This window comes from Bidens hawaiensis, unplaced genomic scaffold (genome assembly GCF_021521415.1).
Source record: "Bidens hawaiensis isolate Kalapana, Puna unplaced genomic scaffold, B.hawaiensis_p1.1 tig00036501_1, whole genome shotgun sequence".
Taxonomy (NCBI): Eukaryota; Viridiplantae; Streptophyta; class Magnoliopsida; order Asterales; family Asteraceae; genus Bidens; species Bidens hawaiensis.
In genome coordinates this window covers 85,496-113,361 of record NW_027496383.1, presented here as the reverse complement: position 1 = coordinate 113,361, position 27,866 = coordinate 85,496, and the positions used below count along the sequence as shown (strand labels likewise).

General features: G+C 45.7%; 1 long non-coding RNA gene across 1 annotated transcript; it reads right to left on the bottom strand.

Moving 5' to 3' along the window:
* Nucleotides 1-26: 26 nt before the first annotated feature.
* On the bottom strand, nt 27-27,587 carry LOC143588599 (uncharacterized). The gene is made up of 4 exons (XR_013145135.1): nt 27,536-27,587; nt 507-549; nt 278-356; nt 27-206 (listed from the first exon to the last, which is right to left on the bottom strand). It is a non-coding gene; the product is annotated as an uncharacterized LOC143588599 (long non-coding RNA).
* Between the last annotated feature and the right edge of the window lie 279 nt (nt 27,588-27,866).

Here is a 27,866-nt window from a genome sequence, read left to right as displayed (position 1 = left end):
AAACAAGAGCATGTTCCATCGCAGTCGGCATTGGTTAGTTTTATCAAGTAGATATCAAATAATTAGCCTTCATTATAAAATACAAATACAATAAAGGAATATATATGAATAGCTGCAGACCCGACTTGTTTGGGCATGGACCTTCCAAAAACAAACCTTTTTAAGGCATCAAGGCCGGATTTAAACTCGGGCCTAATGTCGTCCACCTACACGTCACAAAAAGTTTCGCCACTTTGCAAAATTAAAACATTATAAAAGATAATATTAAAACACATACCTCCTTCGACTGTTTTTGAGTATTGAGTTCCTTCACATTGGCTAAGAATGTAGCAAACTGCTCATATGATAATCGATTCCTGATAAATTAAACACTAATATAATTACAATCCATGGATAATTCGTCAAATGTATATTAAATGCTCTATAAAATCCCAGATTTTTATATGAACGCACTTATATAATATAATTCTCTAGATTGACATGGGCATGTACCTGAATCATTTTACCTGAATTGTCTAAAAAACTATTTGCAATCAACCCAAGTCCTTCCTGAAATAAACACAAGCAGGCATTATTACAAATTTTACATCCACTGAAATAAATAGATATATGTAACTTCCTTTAGTTGTATTTTATTTTTTTTGAGTTGTGAAATACACTTTCAATTGAAAAAAAGGCAACAGTAAAACAAGAAAACCGTTGATGGGGAATAGGTTAGGCTATCGTTAGTCGGTTATTTTATGGTCAAACGATATCGATGACAAATTGTTAAAAACCCCACATATAAGATGGGTCAACATATTATTTTTTGGGATTATGACTTATAAATTGATATCAATAATCAAACAAAAGCAGTAAAAACCAAAATTTGAAGTGCATTGCTGAAGAGGTAGGTCCCAGCAGAGCCCAGTTGGACCCGCAAGACTCACCTTGAAGAGGAACGTCTGCGCAGAAACCAACTGGAACCGCAGGACCAACCATGCTCAGAGACGTGACGTCCTTACGCGCAGTACGCAAGCTGGTCCCGCAGGAAATGCCTCCCAATGGTGAAGGACTCCGCCTGTCCCCGCAGCCTCGGATACAAGCCATCAGGGAAGGCCACCCGCGCAGCAAGGCTACACGCACAAGGCACTTAGCTCTCACTCAGTGTCACCTGAAGGAATGAGCGAAGCCGGGAACAATCCCGCACAAGGGCGGGAGGGGGAATACTCCCGCCCAAGTAAGCCAGTCCGTACGATACGGGAAGATCTTCTGTACTGTACCTGACGAGGTATGGGAAAAAAATCTGACTAAAGATACGACAGCTTATTGACAACAGTATGGCGAGCAGCATGCTCCTGTACTGTGTCACTATTAGCCGCTGCCTACTCACCAACTACTGCTATACCACGTGCGTAGCCGGCAGTTGGTGGAAAAGGAATAGTACACAGCAGGCCTGGTCACTATCAGCCGCTGCCTACCCACCAACTACCAGCAGGGCACGTGCGTAGGCCACTGTTGGTGGAACAGGAATACTGTTGCAGCCGGCCACACCTCCTTGGAAACCTACCTTCGGCTATAAATACCACAAATGGTATGATCAACATATCTCAACATATCTTATCATATTATACCTGATATCTGCTCTAGCAATCTCTTAATATACATTTATATTTAAAGAGCAATCTAGTCTGATTCTCACGCCGGAGGGTGGTCACAAGGAGGAACCCCCCCCCCTTCTCAGTGACAAGCTCACGGTGTCTGTTTTGCAGGTTATCAGAAGAACCATCTTCTCAGGGTCTAACCCCTCGTGGGAAACATCTATCTAACCCCCAGGTTACCAGTAATCTGCCCGGGGTCCGGTTAGTGTTTCTTCAATGGCGCCATCCGTGGGACAAGCTAGAACATTTTTCTCCAGTTTTTTCAAACTTCTAAGATGGTTAAAGAAACTCCGGTAACCACAACCCCAGCTACTGGGGGGAATACCGGCAACACAATCTTTACAAACACTACCCCGGTTACCCAAGCCGGGGCAAGTGAAGTAAATTTTACGAACACTACCCCAGCTGGGGCAAGTGTAGTAAATAATCGCTCACTGGGACTCACCGATACCCAGTTAGAGAAACGAACAAGACTCCCCCACCAAACACTCGATGAGGTTAAGGCATGGGCGGAGGCACGTCAAAAGGAATTCCAAGCTGAGTTGGACGAACGCTTGCGTTCCGTCCAACAGGCTGACGAATTCGAAGAATACTGGGAGGATGACTCGGAGGAGTCCGACTCCGACGCGAACCCTCGCCATAGGGCAAAAGGGAAGCGTAAGGAAACGGACTCCCAACCGAAAAGGCATTTTGGACAAGCCTTCAAACCAAAAAGCACAGGTGGAAGTCCACGAGACTTCTCCAAAACATTCAGACCAAACGTTGCAAATGCGGGAACGTCCAAATTTGCAAGGGACATTGCGGAAGCAATTGCCCCAAAAAGTGCCAAACAAATGTCCAGCATAGGCACATATGATGGTATATCCGACCCAGATGACCATTTGAACAGATTCATAGCGGGGGCAACCGTCAGTAGTTGGACGGAACCCACGTGGTGTTACATGTTCCAAATGACGCTTGTCGGGGCTGCTAGAGCGTGGTTCGATCGTCTACCGGTCAACCACATCTACGACTGGGCTGACTTCCAACAGAAGTTTAGCCAACACTTCAGCCAGCAAAGAAAGTATACCGAGGAGCAATGGACAATCCTCAAGTGCATTCGAGAAAAAGATGAATCTTTGCTAGACTTCATCACTCGCTTCAACTCGAAGAAGCTAAGTCTGGGTAACATTAGCGAAGATCTTGTTCGCGCTGCCTTTATCCAGGGCGCGAACGACCCAGAGCTCATCCGCACCTTAACGGGTAAAGACGGCATGCCATCCACATGGGATGCCATCATGACAGCAGCTAAACGCTTTGCGGAAACGGAGAAGCAACTGGGTAGAGATCTCCCACAGAGCACAAACCTCTACACCCAGAAAACAAGGGAAGACAACGTCCTTACCGCCCGATTAAACAAAAAGCGAAAGCAAGGCATTTGGCAGTCAAGGGTCAACTTTGACACCTCATCCGGCTTGCAAAATCGGTTAGGCGGAAGGGATAACGTACAGTCCAACAAGAACTCCAGATGGACGCCGCTCACCAAAAGCGTCACCGAGATATTCGCCACCGAGGAGCTCCCATGGCCAAAGCCTCAAATAATCCGACATCGTCACAATGCTGATCGGAGCAAATACTGTGACTTTCACAGGACAAAAGGCCACAACACTGAAGAATGCATAGACGTTAAGGACATGGTCGAAGCATTCGTCAGAGATGGAACGCTCGCGCACCTCGTGGCGAAATGAACGCTGAGCAGGCTGATGCGTGTAGAACCCCAGCTGGGGAAAACACGAATAAAAGTCCAGCTTCAATATGGAGACTACATGCTGCGTAAAGAACGAGATCCCGAACCAGGTGCGTATCGGCTCGATGGCACTCCCATCCCAACAACATGGAAGGGAGCTCATTTACACAGTTTGCATGTAAATCAATTCCAAATTTGTAAAGAAAAGGCCAAGAGCCACTTCTAATGGAAATGATTCTCCTTAAAACATTGACGCTGACGATTTTATATTTATACTTTTATCAACACGAATATGCCGGTTTTCACCGTATAATTATGTGGAAAGTCGTTGCATGGGGAAGGCGGCAAAACCCGCATAAACCCAAAAAACGACAAACCTTCACGCAGGTCAGTTGAAGGGGAAAAGTTCAGTTATCCCACTAAATGAAAGTGCCGGTCTATCCACATGAATCATGAAAAAGGGAACTGAACACTAACCTATTGACAACCGCGCGTCGAACGGTTAATTTATTCAACACGGATATGCCGGTTTTCACCGCATAAATACGTGGAAAGTCGTTGCGTGGGGAAGGCGGCAAAACCCGCATAAACCCAAAAAACGACAAACCTTCACGCAGGTCAGTCGAAGGGGAAAAGTTCAGTCCCATTAAATGAAAGTGCCGGTCTATCCGCATGAATCATGAAAAGGGGAACTGAACACTAACATATTGACAACCGCGCGTCGAACGGTTCAAAACAGAATTTCTAACAAAAGGATGAGGAAAACCTACACGCAGGTCTGATAAAGGTAAAGTAGCCATCCTACTACGTGCAAGTGACGGTCATACCCGCACAATCACGAAAGAGGAAGCAAAACTTCACACCTATTATCTACCACGTTCAAAGGTTAACTTATCCTCAGAAAGGATGAGGAAAACCTACGCGCAGGTCAGATGGTAAAGTTTAGCCATCCTACTACGTGCAAGTGACGGTCCTACCCGCACAATCACGAAAGAGGAAGCAAAACTTCACACCTATTATCTACCACGTTCAAAGGTTAACTTATCCTCAGAAAGGATGAGGAAAACCTACGCGCAGGTCAGATGGTAAAGTTTAGCCATCCTACTACGTGCAAGTGACGGTCATACCCGCACAATCACGAAAGAGGAAGCAAAACTTCACGCCTATTATCTACCACGTTCAAAGGTTAACTTATCCTCAAAAGGATGAGGAAAACCTACACGCAGGTCAGATATAGGTAAAGTTTAGCCATCCTACTACGTGCAAGTTGTGACATCTGCCCCGATCCGACCCGACCCAGGTACCCGTTTCTCTGATCCGATCTCTTTCTTTTATGATTTAATATATATTTATACTTATATTTTACTTTTAATAATAATATATATTTTTCCTTCCCGCCTCTTTCTCTCTCTTTCTTTCCGCCGTCCCGTCCCTCTCCTCTCTTTCCGCCTTGTTTCCCTCTTTTCCTTCTAACTCTTTGCTTGTCCTTTGTTCCTTCCCGCCTAAGGTTGTCTGCGCAGCTCCACGCGCCAGACTCTTTACAAGGAAGCCTGCGTGAAGACCTCCCTGTTACTGCGATACGCGAGACGAACTGTCCCCGCAGCGCGCTAAGGATTTTAGTTCTTCCCGCGGCGCGCTATGGATACTGTTCTTCCCGCGACGCGCTAAGGAATATAGTTCTTCTCGCGACGCGCTTAGAATTGAAGTTCTTCCCGCGGCGCGCTTAGAAATATAATTCTTCCCGCGACGCGTTAAGGTTGGTTCTGTCTGCCTTCGCGCTCGCGCACTTTCGCCTTCGCGCTCGATGCCTTCTCGCGCTAAACCCTTTGAGTTTTCTTCTGTTTAATCTAGCCGTTTGCTTTTTTGTTGTCTTATCTTTTGTGCTGTTGACCTAATCTGCTTTATGTCTGAAAAGTTACTTTCGGCGCAGCATGCGCACCAACCCCATTGGTTGGCAGAAAAAGTGACTGACATTATCTTTTGAGATCTGCTTTTGCCATGCTTGACCAGTACCTTTATCTGATCCGCCCATGCTTTTTACTGTTCCCTGTCAGCTTTATCTTGCCCCCTGCAGCTGCCATATCTTTTGATATCTTTTGCTTTTGGAATCTTTTGCTTTTTGAGATCTTTTCCCCTTTTCTAGGGATTGTGTTCCCAAGGGTTTCCCTATAAATAATAATGTTATTTTTCCTAACACTACACACACAAAACACTTAATCTCTCCTGTTCTCCTTGCTCTCTCTGCCGCCTCCCTCTCTGCCTCCGTCTTCCTCCCTGTTCTGCCCTGTTTTCCGGTAATATATATTATATATAATAATTTACTTATTAATTATGCTAACTTATAATCAAGACTTAAAACAAATCATTAAAACAATAATCTTATTTATAGGTTAACTTGTGCTTGTTTAAAATTGGTTCTTGCTTTATCTTACACCGCATCGTTTATCAAGTGAGTAATCTCGTACCTAATCCCTTTTTGCTTTTAATGTTTTGGGATGTTCATGTGTTCATACAAACTTAGAGTCTTAAACTTGTTTATGAACTTTAGTCGCGCAGTATCCCATGTGTTGAGGACGTAGACTTGGCTGTTTATTTGTATGTGTGGATCATTAACCGTCTTGTCGGTCTATTCCGCAGTTCTCATGGTACCATTAGATGAACACGGGAGAACTATCGTTTATGATTTTCTCTTTTGTTTACACATGCACAGTTTGTCTTGTTTGTGAGCTCAATTGTGAGCACTGGCAGTCTATGAATCTTAGAGTTGGTCCCGATCAGATTACACCCTTGTTGAAAACCAGACATACACATGTTGCGCGCAGATTTATTGTTATCTATGTATTAACTATTAAACTTGATTTCTCACCAACACGCAAGTGTTTGACGTTTATTTTAACACATGTTCAGGTTTGCAGTAGCTGTTTGGAGCTTGTGGACACATAGGAAGTTTTCTTTATTTTGGACCTAGATTAAAATGTATCAAGACAAGTTTTTACTGTTCGAATATTATGATTTATAATATATTGATTTATGATGATTTATGTTATCTTATGTCTACTTTGCGCGTGCGCGAATGAATGTATTTATTAAATATTGACACCCAATAGTGTCACGAGTAATGAAACAATATGTGGCGCCCCGATGTATAATCCGCCTTTGGTCGGGGTGTTACAGATTGGTATCAGAGCCAGGTTGACTTTAGGATAGGTGGTTAGACGTAACGGCCTAGAATACCTAAGAGTCCCTTCTCGCGCATGAGAGAAATCTCATGTTTGCGCGCTTATTGTTAATTACTCGTTATTTATGAATATGCTCGCGCTTGCGCAGTATATGATTTTATGTTTTATTTCGCGATATTTCGATTTTTGTTGAATTTCGATTTTTATTGATTTTTCTTACATATTCGTTTGTTGGGTTTGAAAATCCGAAAAGTCATGGTGATACATGAATAGTTGATTTTCAATTTCCATTTACGATTATGTTCTGAGGTTGGAGACTTGAAAAGTCATGGTGATACATGAATTGTCAACCTCCAATACTCATTTTCTTGTGTATTTTATATTGAAGATTGAAAAGTCATGGTGATACATGAATCGTCAATCTCCAATACTCGTTTGCTCGTATATTTTAAATTGGGAATTCGGAAAGTCATGGTGATACATGAATTGTCGATTCTTGATTCGAATTTGTTACCTTTATTAAGTCTGCATTTAGGGTCATTTATTTTACTTTAACTTTTGACAGTAACTGACTCCGCGAAACCAAGCTTTATAAGATTAAAACTTTGCGCTAAAACCAAGATATTAACTAAAATTAAAATTTTTATAGAATGCCTCCGCTATCTCGCCAATTTCAGAGAAGAGAAGCCTCGCGCATGCGTAGACAGCAACGTTCCCAGGAAATGGCCGCCGCGATAGCCCAAGCCTTGAGCCAAAATAATACCTCCAGTTATAACATTAAATCCTTCAACGCGGGTAACCCTCCAAAGTTCACAGGTCTTGAAGGAGCCACCGTGATGCTCCAGTGGCTTGAGAAAATAGAAAACACTTTCCTCCACACCCAATGCCCCTCAGACAGACGAACCCTATATGCTTCCAGTGTCCTGGAATCTAGAGCGCTTACATGGTGGAATGGAGTAGCCCATGCGCGTGGCGCAGAAGCTGCTTCCAGCATGCTCTGGGAGGAATTTAAGGAAATTCTGACGCGAGAATTCTGCCCTCCCAACGAAGTTAAGCGCCTGGAGGAAGAATTCTGGAACTTGAAGCAATACAGCGGTGAAGCGCGCGAGTACGCGACGCGCTTCCATGAACTAAGCCTGCTTGTCCCTCACCTTGTTACCCCTTCCCGCCGAGCCATAGAGAAATTCCTTGGGGGTCTCCCCATGGAAATTCAAGATTCTGTATGGGCTAGAAACCCAGTTACCCTCTCTGACGCCATCGAGTTGGCCGCTGTGCTCAGCGACAACCATGTCAGAGCAGGAACCCTGTTCCCGCGGGGATCTGAGAAGACCAAACTCACCAAGACTGTCCCTGAACCAACAGAAACCAAACCAGAACCCTCAAACCATAACCAGAAACGTAGGCGCAGACAAGCTTACGCGCTTACCAGCCCACCCATAGTCCAGCAACCCGCATACCAACCTCCAGTTTATGCGCCTAACCCACTGTCAGCCTACCCAACACCTCCTGTAGTCCACAACTATGCCTTAACCAATCCAGCACTCCCTGCCCCGCCAACTAAGAAACCTTACACAGGAAACCACCCCTTTTGCCCAACCTGTAGACTCCACCACCCACCTCAAGTCCCATGTCGACTTTGTACCCGATGTGGCCGCGCTGGTCACCTTGCAGAAAACTGTAGAGTCCTTCCCGCCAATCCAATTGCGCCAACACCACCAGTCTACCCGCAAAACCCTCAACCAACCTACCAAAACCCACGACCCAGATCGTGCTTTAACTGCGGTGATCCCAGTCATTTCCGGAACGCGTGCCCGAGACTACAAGTGCAAATCACGCAAGCGAATCCGGTGAACCAGATTTCGAACCAAGTGACGCGTGGACGAGCTTTTAACATAACCGCGCACCAAGCGCAAGCGAATAATGACGTAGTTAATGGTACATTTTTGCTCAACGGATTTTATGCTTCTATACTTTTTGATACTGGCGCCGATAGAAGTTTTATTTCTCGCGCGTTTGAGCAGAAGCTTGCGCGACCGCGCGATAACTTAAAAGAAAATTTTTCAGTTGAATTGGCTAATGGCGAAACTGTTTTAATTAACTCCGTGATTAAAGATTGCACGCTTAACCTTAACGAAAACGATTTTCTGATCGACCTCATCCCCATGCCTCTTGGGAGCTTTGATGTTATCATTGGTATGGACTGGCTCTCGCATAATCGCGCCGAAGTTATTTGCGCCAAGAAGATGATTCGCGTACCTCGTGATAATGGTGATCTTCATATCTACGGCGAAAAACCCTCCAGTGGTCTTAAGCTTATGTCTTGCGCCGAAGCCCGAAGACTCATGCGGAAGAAGTGTATTGCATTTCTAGCCCATGTGGTTAAACCCGATGAAGGAAAGAAGCTTCGCGATATCCCTGTTGTGCGTGATTTCCCTGAAGTTTTTTTGATGATCTTCCTGGTATCCCTCCCGCTCGTGAAGTCGAGTTCCGTATTGATCTTGTCCCTGGTGCTTTCCCGGTAGCTAAATCTCCTTACCGTCTTGCGCCCGCTGAGATGCAAGAATTGGCAAGTCAACTTCAAGAGTTGACCGCTAAAGGATTCATTCGCCCTAGCTCTTCGCCCTGGGGTGCTCCGGTGTTGTTCGTTAAAAAGAAAGATGGATCGTTTCGCATGTGTATTGATTACCGCGAGTTGAACAAACTCACCATTAAGAACCGGTATCCCTTACCGCGTATTGACGACCTCTTTGATCAACTCCAAGGTGCCTCTTGTTTTTCCAAGATCGATCTCCGCTCTGGCTATCACCAGTTGCGCATCCGCGATGAAGATGTTCCGAAGACTGCTTTTCGAACTCGTTATGGCCATTTTGAATTCTTGGTCATGTCCTTCGGTCTAACCAACGCACCCGCCGTTTTCATGGATCTAATGAATCGGGTGTGTAGGCCTTTCTTGGACCGTTTCGTGATTGTGTTTATCGATGATGTTCTGGTGTATTCTAAGACCAAGGCCGAGCATGAGCAACATCTTCGGTTGGTGTTGCAAAAGCTTCGAACCGAGCAGCTCTATGCTAAGCTTTCCAAGTGTGAATTTTGGTCTGATGAAGTACAGTTTCTTGGCCATGTTGTGAACAAGATGGGTATTCATGTCGACCCATCCAAAATTGAAGCAATCAAGAACTGGATTACGCCGTCCACTCCTACCGAAATCCGTTCCTTTCTGGGCTTAGCTGGTTATTACCGGCGCTTCATTTCGAACTTCTCAAAGATCGCATTGCCCTTAACAGCTCTAACGCACAAAGGTAAACCGTATATTTGGGGCTCGAAGCAAGAAGAAGCCTTTCTATCGCTCAAGCAATTGTTGTGTGAAGCTCCTGTTCTTGCACTACCTGAGGGTAATGATGATTTTGTCGTGTACTGCGATGCCTCCAACCAAGGTCTCGGTTGTGTTCTTATGCAACGAGGCAAGGTTATCGCTTACGCATCAAGGCAACTTAAGGTTCATGAAAAGAATTATACAACTCACGACCTCGAACTAGGCGCAGTTGTTTTTGCCTTGAAGATCTGGAGACACTACCTTTATGGTACTAAGTGTATCCTCTACACTGACCATAAAAGCCTTCAGCATATCTTTGATCAGAAGGAACTCAACATGAGGCAACGCCGATGGAACGAACTCATCAGCGATTACGATTGTGAGATCCGGTATCATCCTGGTAAGGCTAATGTGGTAGCCGATGCGCTCAGCCGAAAACCCTGCCAGCTTAACTGTATCTTGCCGCGCACCCAGCTTCACTTTGCGCCGATTCAAAGCAACCTTGAATCGCGTATTCGTGACGCGCAGCGCGCATCCATCAGTAATGGTAACCTTCGCGCCGAGTTAGCGTGTGGCGCGGAAGCGCATTTTGTGCCCAATCTGAGTGGAATTCTCTGCTATCTCAATCGCATCTGGATTCCCTTTGATGAGAATCTTCGCGCTGATATCCTGAGTGAAGCACACAAATCTCGGTATTCTATTCATCCTGGCGCTGATAAGATGTACAAGGATTTGCGCATTACTTATTGGTGGCCCGGTATGAAAAAGGATATTGCTGTGTTCGTAGCTAAATGCCTGACTTGTTCTAAGGTAAAAGCTGAACACCAACGCCCATCTGGTTTGCTCGAACAACCAGAAATTCCTACGTGGAAATGGGAATGTGTAGCGATGGACTTTATTACCAAGTTACCTTTGACAACAAGCAAACATGATAGCATTTGGGTAATAGTGGATCGTTTGACTAAGTCTGCTCACTTTCTGCCCATTCGTGAAAACTACCGTGTTGAGCAACTCGCGCAGCTTTATGTCAAGGAAATTGTCTGCCGCCATGGTACTCCTTTGAGCATCATATCCGATCGCGATGGCCGTTTTATATCCCGCTTTTGGAAATCTCTCCAATCTGCGCTAGGAACTCGCTTGGACATGAGTACGGCATATCATCCCCAGACTGACGGTCAGTCTGAGCGAACTATTCAAACTCTTGAGGATATGCTCCGATCTTGTGTTCTTGATTTTGGAGGTAATTGGGATTCACACCTGCCTTTGATCGAGTTCTCTTATAATAACAGCTATCATTCCAGTATCGGTATGGCCCCATTTGAAGCACTTTACGGTCGTAAGTGCCGCTCCCCTATTTGTTGGAGCGAAGTGGGTGAAACTCAAATCACAGGACCCGAACTTGTTCAAGAGACAACCGATAAAATCGCCAAGATCCGTGATCATCTGCTGACTGCCAGAAGCCGACATAAGAGTTACGCAGATCGCAGGCGAAAGCCTCTTGAATTTCAAGTTGGTGATCTTGTTCTCCTCAAAGTGTCGCCCTGGAAGGGTGTTGTCCGCTTTGGGAAGAAGGGTAAGCTTGCTCCTCGTTATGTTGGTCCATTCAAGATTCTCGCGCGTGTGGGAAAAGTTGCCTACAGACTTGACCTGCCGCCCGCGCTCAGTAATGTGCATCCAACGTTCCATGTATCCAATCTCAAGAAATGTTTAGCTGACGAGAACCTTCACATACCACTTGATGAAGTTCAAGTTGATGAATCCATGCATTTCGTTGAGAAGCCTGTTGAGATTTTGGATCGCGAGGTAAAGCAAACCAAGCGCAGTCGTATCCCTATCGTGAAAGTTCGTTGGGAGTCCAAGCGCGGAGCCGAGTTTACATGGGAAAGGGAAGATCAAATGAAGATCAAGTACCCGCACCTGTTCTCTGCGCAACCTACTTCGAGATAAATTTCGGGACGAAATTTCTTAAAGTAGGGGAGACTGTGACATCTGCCCCGATCCGACCCGACCCAGGTACCCGTTTCTCTGATCCGATCTCTTTCTTTTATGATTTAATATATATTTATACTTATATTTTACTTTTAATAATAATATATATTTTTCCTTCCCGCCTCTTTCTCTCTCTTTCTTTCCGCCGTCCCGTCCCTCTCCTCTCTTTCCGCCTTGTTTCCCTCTTTTCCTTCTAACTCTTTGCTTGTCCTTTGTTCCTTCCCGCCTAAGGTTGTCTGCGCAGCTCCACGCACCAGACTCTTTACAAGGAAGCCTGCGTGAAGACCTCCCTGTTACTGCGATACGCGAGACGAACTGTCCCCGCAGCGCGCTAAGGATTTTAGTTCTTCCCGCGGCGCGCTATGGATACTGTTCTTCCCGCGACGCGCTAAGGAATATAGTTCTTCTCGCGACGCGCTTAGAATTGAAGTTCTTCCCGCGGCGCGCTTAGAAATATAATTCTTCCCGCGACGCGTTAAGGTTGGTTCTGTCTGCCTTCGCGCTCGCGCACTTTCGCCTTCGCGCTCGATGCCTTCTCGCTCTAAACCCTTTGAGTTTTCTTCTGTTTAATCTAGCCGTTTGCTTTTGTGTTGTCTTATCTTTTGTGCTGTTGACCTAATCTGCTTTATGTCTGAAAAGTTACTTTCGGCGCAGCATGCGCACCAACCCCATTGGTTGGCAGAAAAAGTGACTGACATTATCTTTTGAGATCTGCTTTTGCCATGCTTGACCAGTACCTTTATCTGATCCGCCCATGCTTTTTACTGTTCCCTGTCAGCTTTATCTTGCCCCCTGCAGCTGCCATATCTTTTGATATCTTTTGCTTTTGGAATCTTTTGCTTTTTGAGATCTTTTCCCCTTTTCTAGGGATTGTGTTCCCTAGGGTTTCCCTATAAATAATAATGTTATTTTTCCTAACACTACACACACAAAACACTTAATCTCTCCTGTTCTCCTTGCTCTCTCTGCCGCCTCCCTCTCTGCCTCCGTCTTCCTCCCTGTTCTGCCCTGTTTTCCGGTAATATATATTATATATAATAATTTACTTATTAATTATGCTAACTTATAATCAAGACTTAAAACAAATCATTAAAACAATAATCTTATTTATAGGTTAACTTGTGCTTGTTTAAAATTGGTTCTTGCTTTATCTTACACCGCATCGTTTATCAAGTGAGTAATCTCGTACCTAATCCCTTTTTGCTTTTAATGTTTTGGGATGTTCATGTGTTCATACAAACTTAGAGTCTTAAACTTGTTTATGAACTTTAGTCGCGCAGTATCCCATGTGTTGAGGACGTAGACTTGGCTGTTTATTTGTATGTGTGGATCATTAACCGTCTTGTCGGTCTATTCCGCAGTTCTCATGGTACCATTAGATGAACACGGGAGAACTATCGTTTATGATTTTCTCTTTTGTTTACACATGCACAGTTTGTCTTGTTTGTGAGCTCAATTGTGAGCACTGGCAGTCTATGAATCTTAGAGTTGGTCCCGATCAGATTACACCCTTGTTGAAAACCAGACATACACATGTTGCGCGCAGATTTATTGTTATCTATGTATTAACTATTAAACTTGATTTCTCACCAACACGCAAGTGTTTGACGTTTATTTTAACACATGTTCAGGTTTGCAGTAGCTGTTTGGAGCTTGTGGACACATAGGAAGTTTTCTTTATTTTGGACCTAGATTAAAATGTATCAAGACAAGTTTTTACTGTTCGAATATTATGATTTATAATATATTGATTTATGATGATTTATGTTATCTTATGTCTACTTTGCGCGTGCGCGAATGAATGTATTTATTAAATATTGACACCCAATAGTGTCACGAGTAATGAAACAATATGTGGCGCCCCGATGTATAATCCGCCTTTGGTCGGGGTGTTACAGATTGGTATCAGAGCCAGGTTGACTTTAGGATAGGTGGTTAGACGTAACGGCCTAGAATACCTAAGAGTCCCTTCTCGCGCATGAGAGAAATCTCATGTTTGCGCGCTTATTGTTAATTACTCGTTATTTATGAATATGCTCGCGCTTGCGCAGTATATGATTTTATGTTTTATTTCGCGATATTTCGATTTTTGTTGAATTTCGATTTTTATTGATTTTTCTTACATATTCGTTTGTTGGGTTTGAAAATCCGAAAAGTCATGGTGATACATGAATAGTTGATTTTCAATTTCCATTTACGATTATGTTCTGAGGTTGGAGACTTGAAAAGTCATGGTGATACATGAATTGTCAACCTCCAATACTCATTTTCTTGTGTATTTTATATTGAAGATTGAAAAGTCATGGTGATACATGAATCGTCAATCTGCAATACTCGTTTGCTCGTATATTTTAAATTGGGAATTCGGAAAGTCATGGTGATACATGAATTGTCGATTCTTGATTCGAATTTGTTACCTTTATTAAGTCTGCATTTAGGGTCATTTATTTTACTTTAACTTTTGACAGTAACTGACTCCGCGAAACCAAGCTTTATAAGATTAAAACTTTGCGCTAAAACCAAGATATTAACTAAAATTAAAATTTTTATAGAATGCCTCCGCTATCTCGCCAATTTCAGAGAAGAGAAGCCTCGCGCATGCGTAGACAGCAACGTTCCCAGGAAATGGCCGCCGCGATAGCCCAAGCCTTGAGCCAAAATAATACCTCCAGTTATAACATTAAATCCTTCAACGCGGGTAACCCTCCAAAGTTCACAGGTCTTGAAGGAGCCACCGTGATGCTCCAGTGGCTTGAGAAAATAGAAAACACTTTCCTCCACACCCAATGCCCCTCAGACAGACGAACCCTATATGCTTCCAGTGTCCTGGAATCTAGAGCGCTTACATGGTGGAATGGAGTAGCCCATGCGCGTAGCGCAGAAGCTGCTTCCAGCATGCTCTGGGAGGAATTTAAGGAAATTCTGACGCGAGAATTCTGCCCTCCCAACGAAGTTAAGCGCCTAGAGGAAGAATTCTGGAACTTGAAGCAATACAGCGGTGAAGCGCGCGAGTACGCGACGCGCTTCCATGAACTAAGCCTGCTTGTCCCTCACCTTGTTACCCCTTCCCGCCGAGCCATAGAGAAATTCCTTGGGGGTCTCCCCATGGAAATTCAAGATTCTGTATGGGCTAGAAACCCAGTTACCCTCTCTGACGCCATCGAGTTGGCCGCTGTGCTCAGCGACAACCATGTCAGAGCAGGAACCCTGTTCCCGCGGGGATCTGAGAAGACCAAACTCACCAAGACTGTCCCTGAACCAACAGAAACCAAACCAGAACCCTCAAACCATAACCAGAAACGTAGGCGCAGACAAGCTTACGCGCTTACCAGCCCACCCATAGTCCAGCAACCCGCATACCAACCTCCAGTTTATGCGCCTAACCCACTGTCAGCCTACCCAACACCTCCTGTAGTCCACAACTATGCCTTAACCAATCCAGCACTCCCTGCCCCGCCAACTAAGAAACCTTACACAGGAAACCACCCCTTTTGCCCAACCTGTAGACTCCACCACCCACCTCAAGTCCCATGTCGACTTTGTACCCGATGTGGCCGCGCTGGTCACCTTGCAGAAAACTGTAGAGTCCTTCCCGCCAATCCAATTGCGCCAACACCACCAGTCTACCCGCAAAACCCTCAACCAACCTACCAAAACCCACGACCCAGATCGTGCTTTAACTGCGGTGATCCCAGTCATTTCCGGAACGCGTGCCCGAGACTACAAGTGCAAATCACGCAAGCGAATCCGGTGAACCAGATTTCGAACCAAGTGACGCGTGGACGAGCTTTTAACATAACCGCGCACCAAGCGCAAGCGAATAATGACGTAGTTAATGGTACATTTTTGCTCAACGGATTTTATGCTTCTATACTTTTTGATACTGGCGCCGATAGAAGTTTTATTTCTCGCGCGTTTGAGCAGAAGCTTGCGCGACCGCGCGATAACTTAAAAGAAAATTTTTCAGTTGAATTGGCTAATGGCGAAACTGTTTTAATTAACTCCGTGATTAAAGATTGCACGCTTAACCTTAACGAAAACGATTTTCTGATCGACCTCATCCCCATGCCTCTTGGGAGCTTTGATGTTATCATTGGTATGGACTGGCTCTCGCATAATCGCGCCGAAGTTATTTGCGCCAAGAAGATGATTCGCATACCTCGAGAAAATGGTGATCTTCATATCTACGGCGAAAAACCCTCCAGTGGTCTTAAGCTTATGTCTTGCGCCGAAGCCCGAAGACTCATGCGGAAGAAGTGTATTGCATTTCTAGCCCATGTGGTTAAACCCGATGAAGGAAAGAAGCTTCGCGATATCCCTGTTGTGCGTGATTTCCCTGAAGTTTTTCCTGATGATCTTCCTGGTATCCCTCCCGCTCGTGAAGTCGAGTTCCGTATTGATCTTGTCCCTGGTGCTTTCCCGGTAGCTAAATCTCCTTACCGTCTTGCGCCCGCTGAGATGCAAGAATTGGCAAGTCAACTTCAAGAGTTGACCGCTAAAGGATTCATTCGCCCTAGCTCTTCGCCCTGGGGTGCTCCGGTGTTGTTCGTTAAAAAGAAAGATGGATCGTTTCGCATGTGTATTGATTACCGCGAGTTGAACAAACTCACCATTAAGAACCGGTATCCCTTACCGCGTATTGACGACCTCTTTGATCAACTCCAAGGTGCCTCTTGTTTTTCCAAGATCGATCTCCGCTCTGGCTATCACCAGTTGCGCATCCGCGATGAAGATGTTCCGAAGACTGCTTTTCGAACTCGTTATGGCCATTTTGAATTCTTGGTCATGTCCTTCGGTCTAACCAACGCACCCGCCGTTTTCATGGATCTAATGAATCGGGTGTGTAGGCCTTTCTTGGACCGTTTCGTGATTGTGTTTATCGATGATGTTCTGGTGTATTCTAAGACCAAGGCCGAGCATGAGCAACATCTTCGGTTGGTGTTGCAAAAGCTTCGAACCGAGCAGCTCTATGCTAAGCTTTCCAAGTGTGAATTTTGGTCTGATGAAGTACAGTTTCTTGGCCATGTTGTGAACAAGATGGGTATTCATGTCGACCCATCCAAAATTGAAGCAATCAAGAACTGGATTACGCCGTCCACTCCTACCGAAATCCGTTCCTTTCTGGGCTTAGCTGGTTATTACCGGCGCTTCATTTCGAACTTCTCAAAGATCGCATTGCCCTTAACAGCTCTAACGCACAAAGGTAAACCGTATATTTGGGGCTCGAAGCAAGAAGAAGCCTTTCTATCGCTCAAGCAATTGTTGTGTGAAGCTCCTGTTCTTGCACTACCTGAGGGTAATGATGATTTTGTCGTGTACTGCGATGCCTCCAACCAAGGTCTCGGTTGTGTTCTTATGCAACGAGGCAAGGTTATCGCTTACGCATCAAGGCAACTTAAGGTTCATGAAAAGAATTATACAACTCACGACCTCGAACTAGGCGCAGTTGTTTTTGCCTTGAAGATCTGGAGACACTACCTTTATGGTACTAAGTGTATCCTCTACACTGACCATAAAAGCCTTCAGCATATCTTTGATCAGAAGGAACTCAACATGAGGCAACGCCGATGGAACGAACTCATCAGCGATTACGATTGTGAGATCCGGTATCATCCTGGTAAGGCTAATGTGGTAGCCGATGCGCTCAGCCGAAAACCCTGCCAGCTTAACTGTATCTTGCCGCGCACCCAGCTTCACTTTGCACCGATTCAAAGCAACCTTGAATCGCGTATTCGTGACGCGCAGCGCGCATCCATCAGTAATGGTAACCTTCGCGCCGAGTTAGCGTGTGGCGCGGAAGCGCATTTTGTGCCCAATCTGAGTGGAATTCTCTGCTATCTCAATCGCATCTGGATTCCCTTTGATGAGAATCTTCGCGCTGATATCCTGAGTGAAGCACACAAATCTCGGTATTCTATTCATCCTGGCGCTGATAAGATGTACAAGGATTTGCGCATTACTTATTGGTGGCCCGGTATGAAAAAGGATATTGCTGTGTTCGTAGCTAAATGCCTGACTTGTTCTAAGGTAAAAGCTGAACACCAACGCCCATCTGGTTTGCTCGAACAACCAGAAATTCCTACGTGGAAATGGGAATGTGTAGCGATGGACTTTATTACCAAGTTACCTTTGACAACAAGCAAACATGATAGCATTTGGGTAATAGTGGATCGTTTGACTAAGTCTGCTCACTTTCTGCCCATTCGTGAAAACTACCGTGTTGAGCAACTCGCGCAGCTTTATGTCAAGGAAATTGTCTGCCGCCATGGTACTCCTTTGAGCATCATATCCGATCGCGATGGCCGTTTTATATCCCGCTTTTGGAAATCTCTCCAATCTGCGCTAGGAACTCGCTTGGACATGAGTACGGCATATCATCCCCAGACTGACGGTCAGTCTGAGCGAACTATTCAAACTCTTGAGGATATGCTCCGATCTTGTGTTCTTGATTTTGGAGGTAATTGGGATTCACACCTGCCTTTGATCGAGTTCTCTTATAATAACAGCTATCATTCCAGTATCGGTATGGCCCCATTTGAAGCACTTTACGGTCGTAAGTGCCGCTCCCCGATTTGTTGGAGCGAAGTGGGTGAAACTCAAATCACAGGACCCGAACTTGTTCAAGAGACAACCGATAAAATCGCCAAGATCCGTGATCATCTGCTGACTGCCAGAAGCCGACATAAGAGTTACGCAGATCGCAGGGAAAGCCTCTTGAATTTCAAGTTGGTGATCTTGTTCTCCTCAAAGTGTCGCCCTGGAAGGGTGTTGTCCGCTTTGGGAAGAAGGGTAAGCTTGCTCCTCGTTATGTTGGTCCATTCAAGATTCTCGCGCGTGTGGGAAAAGTTGCCTACAGACTTGACCTGCCGCCCGCGCTCAGTAATGTGCATCCAACGTTCCATGTATCCAATCTCAAGAAATGTTTAGCTGACGAGAACCTTCACATACCACTTGATGAAGTTCAAGTTGATGAATCCATGCATTTCGTTGAGAAGCCTGTTGAGATTTTGGATCGCGAGGTAAAGCAAACCAAGCGCAGTCGTATCCCTATCGTGAAAGTTCGTTGGGAGTCCAAGCGCGGAGCCGAGTTTACATGGGAAAGGGAAGATCAAATGAAGATCAAGTACCCGCACCTGTTCTCTGCGCAACCTACTTCGAGATAAATTTCGGGACGAAATTTCTTAAAGTAGGGGAGACTGTGACATCTGCCCCGATCCGACCCGACCCAGGTACCCGTTTCTCTGATCCGATCTCTTTCTTTTATGATTTAATATATATTTATACTTATATTTTACTTTTAATAATAATATATATTTTTCCTTCCCGCCTCTTTCTCTCTCTTTCTTTCCGCCGTCCCGTCCCTCTCCTCTCTTTCCGCCTTGTTTCCCTCTTTTCCTTCTAACTCTTTGCTTGTCCTTTGTTCCTTCCCGCCTAAGGTTGTCTGCGCAGCTCCACGCACCAGACTCTTTACAAGGAAGCCTGCGTGAAGACCTCCCTGTTACTGCGATACGCGAGACGAACTGTCCCCGCAGCGCGCTAAGGATTTTAGTTCTTCCCGCGGCGCGCTATGGATACTGTTCTTCCCGCGACGCGCTAAGGAATATAGTTCTTCTCGCGACGCGCTTAGAATTGAAGTTCTTCCCGCGGCGCGCTTAGAAATATAATTCTTCCCGCGACGCGTTAAGGTTGGTTCTGTCTGCCTTCGCGCTCGCGCACTTTCGCCTTCGCGCTCGATGCCTTCTCGCGCTAAACCCTTTGAGTTTTCTTCTGTTTAATCTAGCCGTTTGCTTTTGTGTTGTCTTATCTTTTGTGCTGTTGACCTAATCTGCTTTATGTCTGAAAAGTTACTTTCGGCGCAGCATGCGCACCAACCCCATTGGTTGGCAGAAAAAGTGACTGACATTATCTTTTGAGATCTGCTTTTGCCATGCTTGACCAGTACCTTTATCTGATCCGCCCATGCTTTTTACTGTTCCCTGTCAGCTTTATCTTGCCCCCTGCAGCTGCCATATCTTTTGATATCTTTTGCTTTTGGAATCTTTTGCTTTTTGAGATCTTTTCCCCTTTTCTAGGGATTGTGTTCCCTAGGGTTTCCCTATAAATAATAATGTTATTTTTCCTAACACTACACACACAAAACACTTAATCTCTCCTGTTCTCCTTGCTCTCTCTGCCGCCTCCCTCTCTGCCTCCGTCTTCCTCCCTGTTCTGCCCTGTTTTCCGGTAATATATATTATATATAATAATTTACTTATTAATTATGCTAACTTATAATCAAGACTTAAAACAAATCATTAAACCAATAATCTTATTTATAGGTTAACTTGTGCTTGTTTAAAATTGGTTCTTGCTTTATCTTACACCGCATCGTTTATCAAGTGAGTAATCTCGTACCTAATCTCTTTTTGCTTTTAATGTTTTGGGATGTTCATGTGTTCATACAAACTTAGAGTCTTAAACTTGTTTATGAACTTTAGTCGCGCAGTATCCCATGTGTTGAGGACGTAGACTTGGCTGTTTATTTGTATGTGTGGATCATTAACCGTCTTGTCGGTCTATTCCGCAGTTCTCATGGTACCATTAGATGAACACGGGAGAACTATCGTTTATGATTTTCTCTTTTGTTTACACATGCACAGTTTGTCTTGTTTGTGAGCTCAATTGTGAGCACTGGCAGTCTATGAATCTTAGAGTTGGTCCCGATCAGATTACACCCTTGTTGAAAACCAGACATACACATGTTGCGCGCAGATTTATTGTTATCTATGTATTAACTATTAAACTTGATTTCTCACCAACACGCAAGTGTTTGCCGTCGTTGCCGATGGCGGGGGCATGGTAGCAGCCGCCGCGGTCGCCGCCGCGGAATCCGCAGCAATAGTAACCGCCAGCTCGGTGAAGGATGCTGTAAAAATAGCACTCACAGCCGGCGGTGACGTCATCTCAGCTGGAACAGTCGGCTCAAAGGAGTGAGCAACTGGACCAGCGGAAGCATGCGCAGGCGCCTGGGTCCCATGTGTTGAGGACGTAGACTTGGCTGTTTATTTGTATGTGTGGATCATTAACCGTCTTGTCGGTCTATTCCGCAGTTCTCATGGTACCATTAGATGAACACGGGAGAACTATCGTTTATGATTTTCTCTTTTGTTTACACATGCACAGTTTGTCTTGTTTGTGAGCTCAATTGTGAGCACTGGCAGTCTATGAATCTTAGAGTTGGTCCCGATCAGATTACACCCTTGTTGAAAACCAGACATACACATGTTGCGCGCAGATTTATTGTTATCTATGTATTAACTATTAAACTTGATTTCTCACCAACACGCAAGTGTTTGACGTTTATTTTAACACATGTTCAGGTTTGCAGTAGCTGTTTGGAGCTTGTGGACACATAGGAAGTTTTCTTTATTTTGGACCTAGATTAAAATGTATCAAGACAAGTTTTTACTGTTCGAATATTATGATTTATAATATATTGATTTATGATGATTTATGTTATCTTATGTCTACTTTGCGCGTGCGCGAATGAATGTATTTATTAAATATTGACACCCAATAGTGTCACGAGTAATGAAACAATATGTGGCGCCCCGATGTATAATCCGCCTTTGGTCGGGGTGTTACACAAGTGACGGTCCTACCCGCACAATCACGGAAGAGGAAGCAAAACTTCACACCTATCTACCACGTTCAAAGGTTAACTTATTCTAAACACTTGGAAAATTGCTAATTTAAACTAAAGTATGCAAGTCATATAACGTTTATAAAGCAAGGAATCCAATAAAAGAAGCGGTCTTACCCGTACAAAGATTTATATTTCACAAAGATTCATTACAAGAATGGCCGGGTAACTACCAGCCTACAAGAAGATAAATCTATACAAGCTAAGTCTATCCTAGCAGTGGGAATGGATCATCAGGATCAGGCTTCAGGGCCACTTCCACTTGGACCAGCACCGTCAGTAGAGCGTGGCAGTTCAAGGAAAGCCTTAAGGATAGCTAGCCCATCATCAGCAGCAGAAACTTCATTCACCTTCTCCACCACCGGATGCGGGAAGGCGGCGTACTGATTCACTGCTTGGTCGTAAACAGCTTCAGTATCAACATTGTACAAAGTGAAGTTGGAAGGCGGGATGCCTTTCTCAACGAACCCTAGACCAAGCAGGAAGCCGACCTTTTCCCCATCTTCGTGAGAAGCGTTGAGGGCTGCGCTCATAGCATCATCGTAAGAGGTCTCAGCAAAGACCCGATGCACAACCTACAAAATCAAATATACAAGTGTCAAAAACCTTTTCTATTTACAAAGAAAATCGTAAAGACAAGAAAAGATTACCTGAGACAACGCTTCTCGAAGAAGCCATTCCTTGGCAACCAGAGCTTCTTGGAGGGCAGCTTGAGCTTCGTTACGGGCGCGTTCGGCTTCACTCTTGTTGAGGTTGGCAAGCAACACTTCTTTAGCCGCAGCCTCTTCGACGCCCTTTAGCTTCCGCTCAGTATGGTCAAGCACCCCCTCTGATCCAAGATCTCCTGGAGCTTTTTGGCGTCTTCCATCGCCAAGGCATCATGAGCCTGCTGGAGAGACTCTAATTTGGCTTTAAGCTCTTCATTCTCCACGCGTAGAGGCTCAGCAACAGCTTCAGCCTTGGTGGCCCTCTCGGTTGCGTTCCTCGCAGTTTCCTTAGCCAGCCGAAGCTGTTCATTAACAGCTTGGGCAGCCTTGGAACGGGCCTCGAGTCGAGCCTGAACTTCAACCTCGAGGGCCTTGAAGGCCTTCTCCTTCTCCGCAGCCACTGCGGTAAGTTTTTGGTTCTCCTCCCGGACAGCCCGCGCCTGAGCTTGTTCTTTAGCGCGAGCTGCTTTTAACTTGTCGTTTTCACGACAAAGCAGCTCGACGCGCGGCTGCATCCGGGCCAGGAGAACCCGAAGCTCATTGCTTAGCCTACCCTCCTGGTAGCTAGCCATGGCTTCCCCCAACGCACCACTGGGAGCAGCGTGACGAGCCCATTCCACGCACTCCACAAGGGTGCGAAGGGTTGTTCCTCGGCGAATGTTCCATCGTGGAACATACACTTCATTGGAATCTGACACTGCAAAAAACAAAAAGCAGTTAGGAAAAGATGATAAAAAATATATATAAAAAAAAGGGCCAAAAGAACCCTACGCACCTGTAGGGTCAATAACAGGCCGATAGCCGCCGAACCCATCACCTGAACCCAAGGGAAATCCATCCAAGAGGTCAGGCAGATGGGAAGGTGGCAGAGATCGGCGAGAAGCCCCATGCGTACCTGATGGATCGGCCGTCGTTGCCGATGGCGGGGGCATGGTAGCAGCCGCCGCGGTCGCCGCCGCGGAATCCGCAGCAATAGTAACCGCCAGCTCGGTGAAGGATGCTGTAAAAATAGCACTCACAGCCGGCGGTGACGTCATCTCAGCTGGAACAGTCGGCTCAAAGGAGTGAGCAACTGGACCAGCGGAAGCATGCGCAGGCGCCTGGGTCGTCGCCTCAGGTAGGCTGACCAAGCCTACCGTCATTGGCGGAGAGGTACCACTCTGCGCTCCACCCTGGAATGCGTCAACATCCACGCCTGCACAAAGAAGATAAGTGTTAATGATATTAAGCTATGAAGTTAAAAGATAAAATTGTACTTACGAGTTTTCTTGAGCCTGAATGTACGGAGAGGCGGGGACGAACCCGATGGAGCCGGCCTCTTTGCGCCGGTTACCGTCGTCTTCTTGGGCTCTCCGGAGGTGATAGTCGCAGCCTCCGGAGCAGTGGTCTTATCACCACCGGGTTTCCCCGCCACCTCTTCGCTCTCGGTCTCCGAATCAGACCGAGGCGTTGGATCGGCAGTGGAGGCCTTCTCCTTCCCCTTCCCGCCGGCAGCCTTCATCTTCCGCACCAACGGAGGACCATCTGCGGATTCCTCATCAGAACATACGATTAAAGGAATTCCAGCAGAGGTTTCAACATTGAGGGGTTGAGGGTCGAATAGCGCCTTACCTGGCCGACGGGCGCTAAGGATCTCATGGCCTAGCGGATATACCTCCACGAACCGATCCGCCGTTTGTTCTAGGATGGGCAACTCGTTCTCGTCTAGAGCACGAGTACCCATCCGAGCGGGACCGTCAGTCTCCCGCGGGTTCAGGAGCGACTGCAAGTCGTTCCCCTCTGAAATAAACAGGAAAGAAGTTAGAAGAAATTCAAAATAAACAAAAAGAAACAAAGCATACCGTAAGGAACAGAGTTCGAACCGTATTCGAGGACGATTGGGATCTTTTGCGTATCGGCAGCCTTCCACACCCGGCTCATCCCCAGCATCACCATCCCGGACTCCGCAAACCGGTAAACCGGAGATTGGACCCGAGATATCTTCGCAAACCATTCCGCCTCCTGGTAGCTGGAGGCGTGAAGGCTGGGAAGTGCTTGCCCATTCTTGAATTTCATGGCAATGGGGATGGCGCGAGCGGATATGAAGAAGAACTCCCGCTTCCACGAGCGAAGACTGCGCTCGGTCGCGCAGATCTTTAAACCCTTAATCCGGGTTGTCAACGTGTACCACCCCTGGATGCACCTCCAAGTGTAGAAGGTCATCAGGCGGTCAACATAGGGCTCAATGCCCAGTATCCGGCACACCCACTCAAAGTGGCGAATCTTGGCGATCGCCATGGGGTGCAACTCGGTCAAATGAACACCGTGCCTCTCAAGGACACGGTAAACAAACTTTGTCAATGGGAACCTAAGATTCCCATAGACAAAGAATGCAGCATAAACCCCGATCTTGCCTCTGGGGGCATCGTACACAGTATGATGGGGTTCAGGAAACTCAGGCTCGAGAGACTCGAGCATGAACTTCCTGACGACATACCGGTACAGATCGCCAGGTAGAGCACACTGGCACTCGCCAGCAGTACTCTTGTCATCGGCTGTGGATTCAACATCTCGAGACGACATCTTGTGAAGGAAAGAAGAAAACGATTTCGGGAGAATGCTTGCCTGAAAAGGGGAGTATTCGCCGGAAATCGCTTAAAAGATAAAGAGAATAGTGAAAGTGTGGATTACAAAGAACCCTCTCCCCCTTTATATACTAATCGCAATTAATGCGATGAAATTAATGCGGAAGAGAGAGAAAACGAAGGTGCAATGAAACTATGACACGTGGCAAAAAGCAAGCTGGCAACAGCTGTTGACAGGACGCGTACCATTAATTTCGCGGCCACGCGCCCGAAAAATAGCGCCCACGCGCCTGAAAAAGCGTCTGGAATGACCATGTACTGTCACGTCACCATAACTTCCTGCACGTCCTGACACAGTCAGAAGAAACCGTCGCACGACGTTTCAGAGGTTTGGACTGTTCTTATCATTTCACCAACCTTTCGAATTTCAAAATTCAAAATTCAAAAAGATCAAAAAGTAGGCGGGAAAATACCCCTTACCTTGGCAAACAAGTAACCGTAAGACGGATGCGGGTACAGTGTTAAGGCAAAACCCTTCACATACCTAGCACCCGCAGGGAATTGAAGCCAAGTAAACCTTGGCGAACAAGTAACCGTAAGACGGCTGCGGGTACAGTGTTAAGGCAAAACCCTTCACATACCTAGCACCCGCAGGGAATTGAAGCCAAGAAAACCTTGGCGAACAAGTAACCGTAAGACGGATGCGGGTACAGTGTTAAGGCAAAACCCTTCACATACCTAGCACCCGCAGGGAATTGAAGCCAAGTAAACCTTGGCGAACAAGTAACCGTAAGACGGATGCGGGTACAGTGTTAAGGCAAAACCCTTCACATACCTAGCACCCGCAGGGAATTGAAGCCAAGTATACCTCGGCAACCAAGTAACTATAAGACGGGTGCGGGTACAGTGTAAAGGCAAAACCCTTCACATACCTAGCACCCGCAGGGAATTGACGCCAGGAATACCTTGGAAGTAAAGTAACCGTAAGACGAGCGCAGGTACAGTGTTAAGGCAAAACCCTTCACATACCTAGCGCTCCGCTGGGAATTGAAACCAAGAAGGATCTTCTGGGCAATGCTTGCGGAAACGGAAATAACATCCCCGCATAGCGGGAACGTCGAGTACTACGTTGTTTGAAGCTCCAGGATGGAATTGGTGGTTTTAACATAATTGATCACTATGTTCAAAACTACCAAAACCTCATGGAGAATCCACACAAGTAGGACTCAACGCTCCTGACTTGCGAGGAGGTTACAGCCTACCCGCATCATACCCAAAGACCAAGCAGGAAACTCGGGCATTTCTGCAAGTGACAAGGACTTCCGCGGGAGGAATCCCCATGGAAAACCTTAAAAAACCCTTTTCAAAAACCCTTTGCTTAAGTCCAAAAGTTCACCTCACTTTACTAAACACTCATGAGAAGAACATTGGACTGGGGGGACTTGAAGAGGTAGGTCCCAGCAGAGACCAGTTGGACCCGCAAGACTCACCTTGAAGAGGAACGTCTGCGCAGAAACCAACTGGAACCGCAGGACCAACCATGCTCAGAGACGTGACGTCCTTACGCGCAGTACGCAAGCTGGTCCCGCAGGAAATGCCTCCCAATGGTGAAGGACTCCGCCTGTCCCCGCAACCTCGGATACAAGCCATCAGGGAAGGCCACCCGCGCAGCAAGGCTACACGCACAAGGCACTTAGCTCTCACTCAGTGTCACCTGAAGGAATGAGCGAAGCCGGGAACAATCCCGCACAAGGGCGGGAGGGGGAATACTCCCGCCCAAGAAAGCCAGTCCGTACGATACGGGAAGATCTTCTGTACTGTACCTGACGAGGTATGGGAAAAAGATCTGACTAAAGATATGACAGCTTATTGACAACAGTATGGCGAGCAGCATGCTCCTGTACTGTGTCACTATTAGCCGCTGCCTACTCACCAACTACTGCTATACCACGTGCGTAGCCGGCAGTTGGTGGAAAAGGAATAGTACACAGCAGGCCTGGTCACTATCAGCCGCTGCCTACCCACCAACTACCAGCAGGGCACGTGCGTAGGCCACTGTTGGTGGAACAGGAATACTGTTGCAGCCGGCCACACCTCCTTGGAAACCTACCTTCGGCTATAAATACCACAAATGGTATGATCAACATATCTCAACATATCTTATCATATTATACCTGATATCTGCTCTAGCAATCTCTTAATATACATTTATATTTAAAGAGCAATCTAGTCTGATTCTCACGCCGGAGGGTGGTCACAAGGAGGAACCCCCCCCCCCCCCCCCCTTCTCAGTGACAAGCTCACGGTGTCTGTTTTGAAGGTTATCAGAAGAACCATCTTCTCAGGGTCTAACCCCTCGTGGGAAACATCTATCTAACCCCCAGGTTACCAGTAATCTGCCCGGGGTCCGGTTAGTGTTTCTTCAATTGCGGTCAACTACAACCAACAAAATTAGATGATAACAACTAAAATTACATCAAACATGTCATTAAAAGGCAAGTCAATTTTGATTACAACATCAATAAAGCATGTAATGTATATACATGTCTAATCGGAGAGCAAAAAGTCAAGCATTCACTCTGTTACATAACAAAATGAATACATTTTATAGAAACAAACCAAATAAAAGTCACAGGGTCTTGAATTATGTTCGAGGAAAACCGAACTGAACAAACAAAATCAGAACAATAATATATAGATGTATAAGTAAAACCAACCCAAATTGAAACAAATACCTGAATCTGAGAACGATGAACCCTACATTAAAGGTTGGAATCGAAAACAAATTATTTTTTTTATTTTTCCAAGTTAAAATTGGTCCAAATTGACCAACAACATGTGATTCGAGTTTGACCACCTTGATCGATTCTTAGTAGCTAGGCGAAGTTAAAGAAACTCACATCGATTAGATACCTTGTAGCGAGTACTCGACCTTGTAGACCTACTTTTACAACATTGCCTAATATAATTCCATAAAATTAATTAATTAATTAATAAAAAATGGTTTTACTCGTTTAAACAAACCGATCACTGTTAAGCTTACAACACAAGATTTTGTTTAGTTTA